This window comes from Bison bison, unplaced genomic scaffold (assembly GCF_000754665.1).
Source record: "Bison bison bison isolate TAMUID 2011002044 unplaced genomic scaffold, Bison_UMD1.0 scf7180017864035, whole genome shotgun sequence".
In the NCBI taxonomy this organism is placed as follows: domain Eukaryota; kingdom Metazoa; phylum Chordata; class Mammalia; order Artiodactyla; family Bovidae; genus Bison; species Bison bison.
Window position 1 is genome coordinate 17949441 of NW_011494607.1, and position 12977 is coordinate 17962417.

Here is a 12977-nt window from a genome sequence, read left to right on the forward strand (position 1 = left end):
AAGAATGAAATTATTTAAAAAAAAAAAAAAAGAGGTAAGCTGAAAAATCTTGAAGTCTATGTGTAGAAAGCCTTCAGCAGACAGCAGGAAAGAAAACTGCAGGTTTATAATGGGATTAGGAGGGTTTTTTCCTCTGAGAAAAGTGCTCACTGAAGAGTACTAAGAGGTCCAATTAAAAACACTATTATACTCTTATGAATAGTTGAGATTTCAAGAACTCATCCTAAAGCTGAGAGCTCTAACCAGTTCATACTAACTGATCGAACCTGGTTGAGAGGTTTTCTTTTCTTTTTTAAAAAACATATCTTTAATCACATTTTTAAAGAAGTTTACATTGTAGCTCCTAGAATATATCTCTTTCCCTTCAAATATTGTCTACTCCAGGATTTCCCACATACACAACAAACACCTACTCTCATTTTTTTTCCATTACTCCAATAAAAAGGAAAGTATCTTTGTCATATCATACCTTCATTCTCTTGGATTGAGCACAAAAGAGTGGACATGTGGGGGAAACTTGTGGATTTTTCAGGAGATAGTTAAAGGCATGACGTGTTTTATGCAAATATAAACCCAATATGTATGTTCTCCTTGGGTACTCACCTAGAACATGGGGGCAAAAAATTATCCATACCCAGCCTTTGCATTTCTAGGTGTAATTCTGGGCGAAACGTGGACATTTAACAAATATTTGTTATTTGATGGGTAAAAGTCCCTCCCAGCAGTGCCTTGTTCTTCTTCATATATTTGATATTCCTTGGGTCTAAGCCTAGCATTAGGAAAGCAAGAGCAAAGCATTCCTTCTACTCTAGGTGTCTTTCTGATTCAATTCAATTATACCTTGCAATCATTTACTGAAACTTTCCCTGTCCTAAACTGGGTTAGTATATATTAAATAAGACCAAGAACCTTAACATTTATTCTTTAACTACTCATCTGCCTTCTTTTTTAGTGGCATAAAAGCAAAGCATTCATCTAATTGACCACATAGCTCTCTTTCTCTCTCATCTGTCTCTCTCCCTCTCTCTCTCTCTTTATATGTGTATATATACATACACAAACATATATATACATATGTATATATACCCACATATATAGAGAGAGAGACAGATGTATATATGTATATATACATATATATAGAGAGAGAAAGATTATATAGCTCCCAGTATACTCTTCACTGGAATATATATACATACATTTTTTATTTTATCTAAATAGATATCTATTAAATAATTTAAGTTTGTTTCTTTCCATCCATTTTAGAAGAATTTTACAGAGAATCTTTAGATAGTTATGAAAATAAATTTTACCTAGTTTCTTAACCCGCCTCCACATGCTTACACACTCATTCACTCACACCCACATGCACACTCACATACATTTTTTTTTCTTATTTGAATCAGCTACCACAGCTGCCAGTGCCTCAGGGGTTTTAAACATCAATCAGTTTCACAGCTGGAGGCAGAGTGATCTACAGCAATAAAGCTTAAAGTGCTTCCTTTTCTGATATAATTTGATTCTTCCATTAGAGCACACATTCTTTTTTTTCCTTTAAGCTAAAGCAAATGTTCTCAGTCCATAGCAGGGCAAATAAATAGTTACCTTAAAGAGGCAGAAGGTATTATTACTGACCAGTTAGGATGCTGGGTGGAGAAAATCCATCCAATATCTCTTACTTCTGCACTGCTGAGCTTCTCACCTTTGTCTTTAGGAACTGCCTCTCCCTCTTCCTCAGTGCTCTCAGTGACCTTGGTTTTTTTGGTCTGGGCATGGATTCTGGTAGCTCTAACATAACAGAAAACAGTGGCTTTATTAAATATGTTCTTGGCTTTCTAATATTAGAGAATTCAACGTAGTACAAAAAAGTGTTATTAACAGTCACTGTCATATTTTTTTCACTGGACCCAAAATGCTTAAGTTTCAAAGTTTCTCCACCAACTAGAAATTACTCCTTCACTTACAAGTTTAAATTATCTTAAACATGATTTATCCCTATCATTATCGATGTCTCTCTGACAAGTTCCCTGTAATTGTTTCTTTTTAGTTTTGTAGTTTGTTTGTAGAAAGTGATCTGAATTTCACCAAACTGGCAATGATACTGGCAAAGAATTAGTTGTAGTTGTTCTCAATAAAAATGTGCATCCAAAGATTAATGGTAAGAGTGAGTCAAATTCCAGTTGTGAAAGATGGTATTGCACTTTTTTTCCCATATAAAAAGACTGATTAGAATATTTGTTTTTTTTTTTTTTCAAAAAGGATAGAATTTTGGCAACAAAAATCCAGGCTTTTTTTTTAACTAAATGAGCAATCACATCTCAACTTGAAGCCCACTAGCCCAGTCCATCTGCTGCTACCATCACCCCTTTCCAGCTGTTGGCAGCAATACCATAATACTTGCAATTGCACTTCTATTGGCTGCACCAAAGTTTCTCTCCTTTTCTCTTGCTTTATTTTAAGCTTGATCATCTCTTAGACATTTTCAGATTACTCTTTGTTTCTGCAGTCTGACTATTTGATAGATTGCATGAATCTATAAAGCCAATTTATGCCAAAATTCTTAATGATGGAATCTGAAAATATTACATCTAAAAGCATCTTCAGAAATGTCTAGCTCAGCAATACTCCTCCATCCCACCCCTTGCTAAACGTGAGTGATCCGAGGCTCATGAAGTTTAAATGATCAACTCAAAGACACACTGGTTGTTATTTATCAAACTATAATTTGGACCATTGACTGAATTTTGCCCACACACTCCACCCCAGTTCATATGTTGAAGCCCTAACCCTCAATGTGACTGTTCTTGGAGACAGGGCCTATAAGGAAGTCACTAAGTTTAAATGACCCCATAGGGCTGAGGCTTGGTATAAAGAGGAAGACACAAGAGAGCTCTCTATTTCTACCATATTAGAGTGTAAAGAGAAGGTAGTCAGTCATCTGCAGGCCTGTAAGAGAGCCCTCACCAGGAACCACATCCTGCTGAAATTTTTATCTTGGACTTTCCAGCATTCAAAAGTGTGAGAATATAGGTTTCCCATATTTCAGCCACCAAATCTACAGTCTTTTGTCATGACCGCCCAAGCAAGCTAAGACATCTATCTTTTCATTTTTTTAATTTATGACTAAATGCTGAGGGCAAATCTTTTCTACCACTGCCCATAGAATGGAGTATAAAAGGATCCTTGATAATACATGTTCATTGACTGAGTATACCATTGGTGATCATGCTTGTCTATGTCCAAGTTACACTGGACAGTTCCAGGAAAGGAAGACTTCACCTGGTTATATTTTGTCTCAAAATTTTTTAGCTTTAATCTTACACAAGTAGAGCTAGTTTTATTTTTATAGCTCAAATGTCTACTCCTTGGTTTTGTTCTTCCAAATTGGTATGGTGCATACCACTTGATTCTGTTTCTTTATCTTTATTCTCCTTGACCTTTAGTCTCCTCCTGATTTTTTCCTAGAGTGCTCTGTTAATTTTGTCAAAAACTCTATAATCTGTTGCAGAAGTTTATTAGTTATTCTTATTCAGTTCTCACAAGGGGACTCTTCTTGAATAAAAGGCTCTATCTCTTTCTGAGACAAAGACAAAAGTAGAGAGGATAAAAGAGGGGGCAGAGAGAGGAGAAATGTGTCCCCACGTGAACTAGAGAGAAAACTAGTTACCCCAGGTACATACTTTGCAATATTTTTTAGAAAAGTCAATTTCTTAAAATTAAACTTTAAGAGCTCTATTTGAAACTATAAATAAGCAATAATTACCAGCTCATATACTTATTGTTGATGAGTTTTTAATAGGCTGAGAAATTTCAAGGAAAAAAATGAAATATGTTGTTCTCAATCTTCCTAATTTTCGGTCTATGTGTCAGTCTCTCTAACCCCTTCCACTGACATTCTCTCCCCCCGACCCAGAAAGTAAAACTTCTCAGCCTGGCCCCAAGGTTTCTCATGATTGAATCCCTCATTTTCCCAGCCTTGGTTCTCATGAGTCCCTTACATGATCTCTTGTCCTACACAAACTGGTCGATCCTTTATTTCCCTAAATCACATTATACATTACTATCATTTTGTCAATTCTTCTTAACTGAAATGTCACCTTCCTGAAATACTCCTACAATGATTTCTCCTTCTTTGCTACTCCTATGTCACTTAAAGTCTGTATTAGTCATTTGTTAATGATATACTGATTCATCATAGTCTTCATCTCCCATACATATATGCCCTGGGTCCTTAAAAGCCAATGCTTGGGACTTCTCTGGTGGTCCAGTGGTTAAGAATCAACCTTGTAATGCAGGGGATGTGGGTTCAATCCCTGTTAGGTAACTAAGATCCCATATTCCACGGAGTAACTAAGACTGCCCCCACCCCAATCACAACTATAGTCCATGCACAGCGAAAATGATCCCTCATGACATGACAAATATCCTGTATGCCACAATTAAGACTCAATGCACCCAAATAAATAAATAATTTTTTAAAATTTCAACACTTAAAAGAAAACACTAATGATTTCTAACACTCCAACCCCCATAACCTAACACAATATCACACATGTTTTAGATGCTCCTTAGATTTGTTAGGTGATAACAAAGTTGTTATGTAACTACTCTTAACTAATACCACTCCTTACTTAGTACACATGGAGCAATTATCATCAAGCAAGTCCTGTGCCAACTGCCTTCTATTAATTCCTTTATTTATTCTTTCCACAACATTCTTAAGTAGGTGCTCTTTGCTGTTTCGCAAATAAAGAAAATGAGGCTTGAAATGCTGCAGTAAAGGGATATTTCATGACTGTTGCGGATACTAACACAGACCATGATTTCTCTGTGCCAGATACTGTATAGACACTATGTCATTTAATTTCCACAACAAAGTTGTGACATGGCTTCATCTGACAGATTAGAAAATCCAACTCAAAAGGTTAACTCGCTTGGCCAAAGTCAGGTAAGGTTCCAGACACTAGGTTTCATTGGGGATTTGGAAAGAAAAATACTATATTACAATGTACTGTGGTTTAACAAAACTTAAATTACATCTTCCCTTTAAATAAGAATTGCCAAATACAGATAGAAAAAGTAGATTATAGGTATTTAAAATAAATAATCTACTTTAACCAATGAATGGGTGTCATTCCAACACAATTCGTATGTTGGGAAAATAAACTTCCTGCAGAATGGGACTCTCGTGATAACTGATTTTAAGTTTTTATTATAAGAAGAACCCAGTTCAAATAGCTGGTTCGGGGTATGACCCAGAGCCTCTTAGCATAGAGAACTTGTCAGAGAACACGTGGGGAGTCTGCCAAGCAGAGGAATGGGTCTCTTCAGAGAAATACTACATTTTAAAGGGAAGATCTTTCCCCACCTCTTCAGAGCGATTTTCAAATCTTGGCACTAAAGAGGGGGAAAAAAGGTATGTCTTTTCTTTGAAATGCTGGCTTTTTCTGAAAAGACCACCCTCTCCCCAAGCCTTGGAAACTTCAAACAGTCTGACCGAGAAGTCAGAACTCCTCTGGTTGAAGACAGTTATGTCTTGAAAGCTGCTACAGGCTATAAGCTCTTAGAGGGTCCTGGAGCTCAGAGTCTGTTTGTATTCATTTTTAATAAGCTAAATGAAAAGTGGGAGAGAATTCTGAGCATGTATATAAATGCACACATAGGTGTATACCTATATATGCATACATTCTTGTCTTTTAGCATTGTAAATATATAACATTTAGTGAAATGTACATCTGATGAACTAATTTTTTTTAGGAAAGAAACAAAATCAAGTACGAATGTAAATTTTCTTTGAAAAATTGTGATTATGTCTTTTTTTTTTTTTACTAAATATATTCTGGCTGAAAATTTCCTGGGAAATTTTAATTGGATTTTATACTTTTTGTATTATTTTTATGTACCTCACTTTTCACTACTCTGTGAAAATTTGACACAAATTCTATGTGTTTCTCTTACCTGATATAATTTAAATGCATTTTAAAAGCATGAATTAAAGGGCAAAATCCCAAGTCATTGACTAAGGTGAATATTAATTTCAGTGCAGTATCTCTATTTTTGGCACATTCTACCCTGTGGATACTTTCCGTGTCTCCTTGGCCCTTCAACTTGTTCTCTTGTTTTCTCCAGATAAAACAAGTATGTTCTAAACATACATAAAACAAATATGTTACACATATACACCCATGCTGCTGCTGCTGCTAAGTCGCTTCAGTCATGTCGGACCCTGTGCAACCCCATAGACGGCAGCCCACCAGGCTCCCCCGTCCCTGGGATTCTCCAGGCGAGAACACTGGAGTGGGTTGCCATTTCCTTCTCCAATGCATGAAAGTGAAAAGTGAAAGTGAAGTCGCCTAGTCGTGTCCGACCCTTAGCGACCCCATGGACTGCAGCCCACCAGGCTCCTCCGTCCATGGGATTTTCCAGGCAAGAGTACTGGGGTGGGGTGCCATTGCCTTCTCCAATAGACACTCAAATAAGTCTTTCAATGCATACAGAGAGGAAAAATAATGACCAGAGCGCTGAATTGCAATCCAAAGTATTTTTTTTCCTGTGGTTCCCATAGCTGTGCCCCTCAAAAGTTCAAAAGTCTAGAATAGTAGCACAATGTGTCTGTGGGCTGTATGTGACACTTTGGACACAACTTCCCCCTATCTACCTTCTACTCCAACCATGGCTGTGTCATCAACCAATCTGGCACAGGTATAACCAGAAACACCTGTTCACACCACCTCCTTATTTTTGACCCAGGTCTTCTGTGATGTCTTATGAGATGCCTGTGTGAACTAACCAAGTCATTCTGACATAAGCACAAAGGGGTACAAGGAGTCAACTCCCCATAGCGTGATCCTTGACAAACAACAGATGGGAGAAAATGGCTAAATACAGCCTTCTTCCATCCTGAAGGTGAGCAAATTAGAATTCATTTTATGCACTTCAGAGGGTCCCCAGCAAAACAGAGTCCCAGATACCTCAGCAGTTACTAACTTAATAACATACTCACGCATGGACATTTACACCTTTTCTCATTATGCCAGTATTTCCCACGCATGGGTGGTCTTGCTCCCCATCCCTTTTTGTGAGGATGTTTGGCAATGTCGAGAGACAGTTTTGGTTGTTACAGCTCAAGAACAGAGACTATTGGCATGTAATGGGTAAAGACCAGGGATGCTGCTAAACATCCTATGATATAAGCAACAGCCCCTACAAAAGACTGTTCTTTTTGTTATTGTTGTTGTCTTTAATTTATTGGTGTATAGTTGCTTTACAATGTTGTGTTAACTACTGCCATACAATGAACTGAATTAGCTATATGTATATACATATCCCCTTCCATTTGGATCTCCCCCCAAACCCCTGCCAATCCTACCCATCTAGGTCACCACAGAACACTGAGCTGAGCTTCCAGTGCTATAAAGGGGTTCCTACTAGCCGTCTATTTCACACATGGTAGTGTATATATATGGGCTTCCCTGGTGGCTCAGATGGTAAAGAATCTGCCCACAACGCAGGAGACCTGAGTTCAATCCCTGGGTTGGGAAGATCCCCTGGAGGAGGGCCTGACTATCCACTCCAGTATTCTTGTCTGGAGAATCCACATGGACAGAGGACCCTGGAGGGCTACAGTCCATGGGGTTGCAAAGAGTTTGGACATGAATGAGTGAATGAGCACAGTGTGTGTATATATATATATCAGTCTCAATCTCCCAATTCCTCCCACCCTGCTTCCTCCCACCATATCCACACATATGTTCTCAATGTCTGCTTCCCTATTCCTGCCCTGCAAATAGGTTGATCCATACTGTTTTTCTAGATTCCACATATATGCCTTAACATACTTGTTCATTCTTTCTGACTTATTTCACTCTGTATAACAGGCTCTAGGTTCATCCACCTCACTACAACTGACTCAAATTTATATTTATATAAATATAAGTATATATATTTATATTTACCTATGTTTATATATGACTCAAATTCCTTTATATAGCTGAGTAACATTCCGTTGTATATATATACTGTATCTTTATCCACTCATCCGTGGATGGACGTTTGGTTGCCTCCATGTCCTGGCTATTGTAAACAGTGCTGCGATGAACATTGGGGTGCATGTGCCTTTTTTTATGCCCAGTAGTGGGCACATAGAATATGATAGTTCTATTTTTAGCTTTTTAAGGAACCTCCAAACTATTCTCCATAGTGGCTATATCAATTTTCATTCCCACCCAAGGTGCAAGAGGGTTCCCTTTTCTCCACACTCTCTTTGGCATTTATTGTTTGCAAATTTTTTGATGATGCTCTTCTGACTGGTGTGAGGTAATACTCATTGTAGTTTAATGCACTGTTTTTTCCAAGGACTGTGGAGAACTGTTGATATGTTAAATTAGTAATAGCATATGAATGTCCAAATAGTCATTTTAAAGAACCATTCCTTTGTCATCCCTAAGGATGTATTTCTTATTTTTTCTATAATTTTGGGGGTGTTTGAAAAGTTTATTTCAATCAACTTTTCTGTTTAAATATTATCATCAGGTCAGTCCTGCTTTCCCATACCATCAGAGAAATATCTTAAAGCCCACCAAGTTTGCTTCCACCACTTAGGAGGCAAGAACAACAAAATGACTTCTTATAAGAGATTTGGTTCACTTCAGATATGGGGGTAAATCTCTGAATTCTTTAAACTCCTCAGAATCTACTAAATTGGCCAAATCAGAAGAAAAACTTGTCAGAAGCATCTGATCTTTCAATTATACCCAGAACAGGGAGTTCTCCCCTTTGTCATTCAATTACACCTTAAAAATTCAATGAAATTAAGAGAGAATCCTATTCACATTTTTGTTAAACTTGAGTTCAAATTTGAGAGAGTATACAAGTCAACTAAACCGAGTCTCTCATGTCAGGATCTGAAACATTTAACTTGTCTATGCGCAGACCTAGAAGAGCCATCATTATTTGTAGATGGTGTTACCTTCTCTGAGCAGAATTTTCTTTAATTATACAACACTGGTATTGCTGCCTCACACATCTGTTCTATATCTTCTAAAGAGCCAATCATAGAATTAGTGTCAGACACAGCAACTCCGGTGGAAGAGGAAAACAAGAATGTAAGTACATGAGCAAATTATAATTCCTCATGATGACAATGCACCTTCTCAAAAAAACAAACCCCAATTCAAGGTCTGTAACCTTGAATGAACTTCTGATTTTCAGTTCTGCTCTGTAATCCACGACCTTGAAATTTCTGGCCTTCTCTTTATCAAGGAGGTAAAAAAATATAGTATTCATTCTCCAAAAACATTAGCAGGAGTTTAAAAGATCCATATTTCGAAAAGCATCCTGGGGAGAAAATAATGACTTGAAAACATGTGATAGTTTTATTAAGGCACCTTCTTTTTAATGAATCATTAAAATTGAGCCCAGAGCAACCTACCTGTTGTGGAGTCTTGCTTCAAGCTTTCTCTCTGCTCCCCACCCTGAACCTGAAACTTTGTTGAGAATGACTGTGAATCCACAGTTTTAAGGTTCATTAATCATACTCCCTGCCGCATATACTTTCTGATGTGCTACGATGCTGAATGAGATTCCCATATTTATGCAAAATATTAGCCGAACTTTTTTTTATTAAAGACGTGCTTTATTAATCTTAATAAATCACAGTTTGTCGGGTCCTTTCTGACTGCTTCTCAAGTAAAATGGGGCTTGACTGTGCAGTAACAGTGTTTATGTCATGCTTGAATTGTTTAAGGTGAGGCTTTGAGTAGTTTTATTGCTTTTGTTTATATAGGTAAACCCAATCTGCGCATTTGAAATGATTGATGAACTGCAGCCCCACTTGGAGTGTTTGTCATCACTCATGTGCTGAAGTGACATTTCTTTATGTATTTTGGCATAAACATATGCAACTACTGGCAAAGCATTTGACCCTAGAGTCTGACTATTTGTCATTCTAATCTTTTTTGCCCAAAGTCAGGCAAGTTACTGTATATTCTATCTTCACGCACATTGCTAATTATTCAACAGACAGTAAAATAGTCTTGTGGCTGGGATTGCATAAATTGCTGAATGTGCTATCTTCATTTCTCTAGCCAGGCAGCTAGGTACTATGCAGAAAAATAAATAAAGTTGAGATGCATGTAAATGTCAAGGAAGACAGCCATATTGAACTACAATAGCTCTTCAGGAAAATCTGCAGCTTCTACCCATGGAAAAAAAAAGGGAGAGAAATATGCCATGAGTGGAATTTAGCAAATCAAATGTAAGCTAAGATTAAGCAAAATTCATTAGACATGACTACCTTGGAATATAATTTTTCTATAATGGGTCTTCGTTGAAAAGCAAGTAACCAATAACTCAGATCATGTAGACAGAGATAAATGAAGGACTTCCTAACCTCCAGGCTCAGAGTTCACACTCTATGTTGTGCTGTTTGAAAATGTGTGATTATTTATTGGTGAAGATGTCAGAAAAAATAATTAAAGTGTGAAGTAATTTTCTGAGGAAAGCAATCACACCTCATTTGGAGAACTTGGCTGTGGTTGCATTCCTATAAGTTCTGAGTAAGCAACAGCAGAGGGGAAGGGGGAGTGGCAGGAAGGAGTGAACCAATTTCAAAACACTTTCTTAAGAGAAACCAAAATAAGTGATATCATTATTACCTGGTTCATGGAGTGTAGTGAAGAGGCAAAAGGTTAAATGTTGATAGAAAAATCAAAGCTAACATTCCTAGGCAGGATGCAGGACATGGTTCTTAGGATAAACCTTCATGGGAAATAAGGTAACTTACTTATAATTTGTGACAAAAATATTTTACTTACTACCATCAATGAGTTTTCAGCTAACTACTCAACTCTGGTGTAGCTGACAAAAAGGAGACGCTAAGTTGAGCTGAGAGATTTCAAGTCCTCATCTGCAGTAGGCACTACTTAGAAGAGTGGTATTCGAGAATTTTCCATCCATTTTCTTCATTAATCAAGATGACATGCTGAGTTTCTTATTAAGTGGATTTTCTTAGTTTAACTATGGAGAACCAGACTTTCAGTAAAGTGAGGAAAGGTTGAAAATTAGCATAAGAAGATAGTAGATATTGAGTTAGTATTACAAATAAACATTGGGGTCACAAAATATCCTCACAAATATAAAAGTATAAAGTGTATAAAACTATTGTGATGTTAATTTAGTTTAAACATTACATTTCAAGAAGGTAGTATAGGAATTCTTTTTTTTTTTTTTTAACTTTAATTTGCTTTTATTTTCAGGATGGATATTTGGTTTCATTTTTTAAACTGTCAGTCAGTCAGTTCAGTCGCTCAGTCACTCTTTGTGACCCCATGGACTGCACCTCGCCAGGCCTTCCTGTCCATCACCAACTCCCAGAGTTTACTCAAACTCAACTCCATTGACTCAGTGATGCCATCCATCCATCACATCCTCTGTCATCCCCTTCTCCTCTTGCCTTCAATCTTTCCCAGCATCAGGGTCTTTTTAAATGAGTAAGTTCTTCACGTCAGGTGGCCAAAGTATTAGAGTTTCAGCTTTAACATCAGTCCTTCCAATGAACATTCAGGACTGATTTCCTTTAGGATGGACTGGTTGGATCTCCTTGCAGTCCAAGGAACTCTCGAGAGTCTTCTCCAACACCACAATTCAAAAGCATCAATTCTTTGGTGCTCAGCTTTCTTTGTGCAACTCTCACATCCATACATGACTATTGGAAAAACCATTGCCTTGACTAGACATACCTTTGTTGGCAAAGTAATGTCTCTGCCTTTTAATTTGCTGTCTAGTTTGGTCATAACTTTTCTTCCAAGGAGTATGCGTCTTTTAATTTCATGGCTGCAGTCACCATCTGCAGTGATTTTGGAGCCCAAAAAAAGTAGTCTGCAACCACTGTTTCTCCATCTATTTGCTATGAAGTATTAGGACCAGATGTCATGATCTTTGTTTTCTGAATGTTGAGCTTTAAGCCAACTTTTTCACTCTCCTCTTTCACTTTCATCAAGAGGCCCTTTAGTTCTTCTTTGCTTTCTGCCATAAGGGTGGTGTCATCTGCATATCTGAGGTTATTGATATTTCTTCCAGCAATCTTGATTTTACCTTATGCTTCCTCCAGCCCAGCATTTCTCATGATGTATTCTGCATGTAAATTAAATAAGTAGGGTAACAAGGTACAGCCTTGACTCACTCCTTTTCCTATTTGGAACCAATCTGTTGTTCCATGTCCAGTTCTAACTGTTACTTCCTGATCTGCATATAGATTTCTCAAGAGGCAGGTCAGGTGGTCAGGTATTCCCATCTACTGAAGAATATTCCACAGTTTATTGTGATCTACACAGTTAAAGGCTTTGGCATAGTCAATAAAGCAGAAATAAATGTTTTTCTGGAACTCTCTTGCTTTTTTGATGATCCAGCAGATATTGACAATTTGATCTCTGGTTCCTCTGCCTTTTCTAAAACCAGCTTGAACATCTGGAAGTTCACAATTCACGTATACTGAAGCCTGGCTTGGAGAATTTTGAGCATTACCTTACTAGCGTGTGAGATGAGTGCAATTGTGCGGTAGTTTGAGCATTCTTTGGCATTGCCTTTCTTAGGGGTTGGAATGAAAACTGACCTTTTCTAGTCCTGTGGCCACTGCTGAGTTTTCCAAATTTGCTGGCATATTGAATGCAGCACTTTCACAGCACCATCTTTCAGGATTTGAAAGAGCTCAACTGGAATTCCATCACCTCCACTAGGTTTTTTTGTAGTGATACTTCCTAAGGCCCACTTGACTTCGCATTCCAGGATGTCTGGCCTAGGTGAGTGATCATACCATTGTGATTATCTGGGTCATGAAGATCTTTTTTGTATGGTTCTTCTATGTATTCTTGCCACCTCTTCTTAATATCTTCTCCTTCTATTAGGTCCATACCATTCTGTCCTTTATTGAGCCCATCTTTGCATGAAATGTTCCCTTGGTATCTCCAATTCTCTTGAAGAGA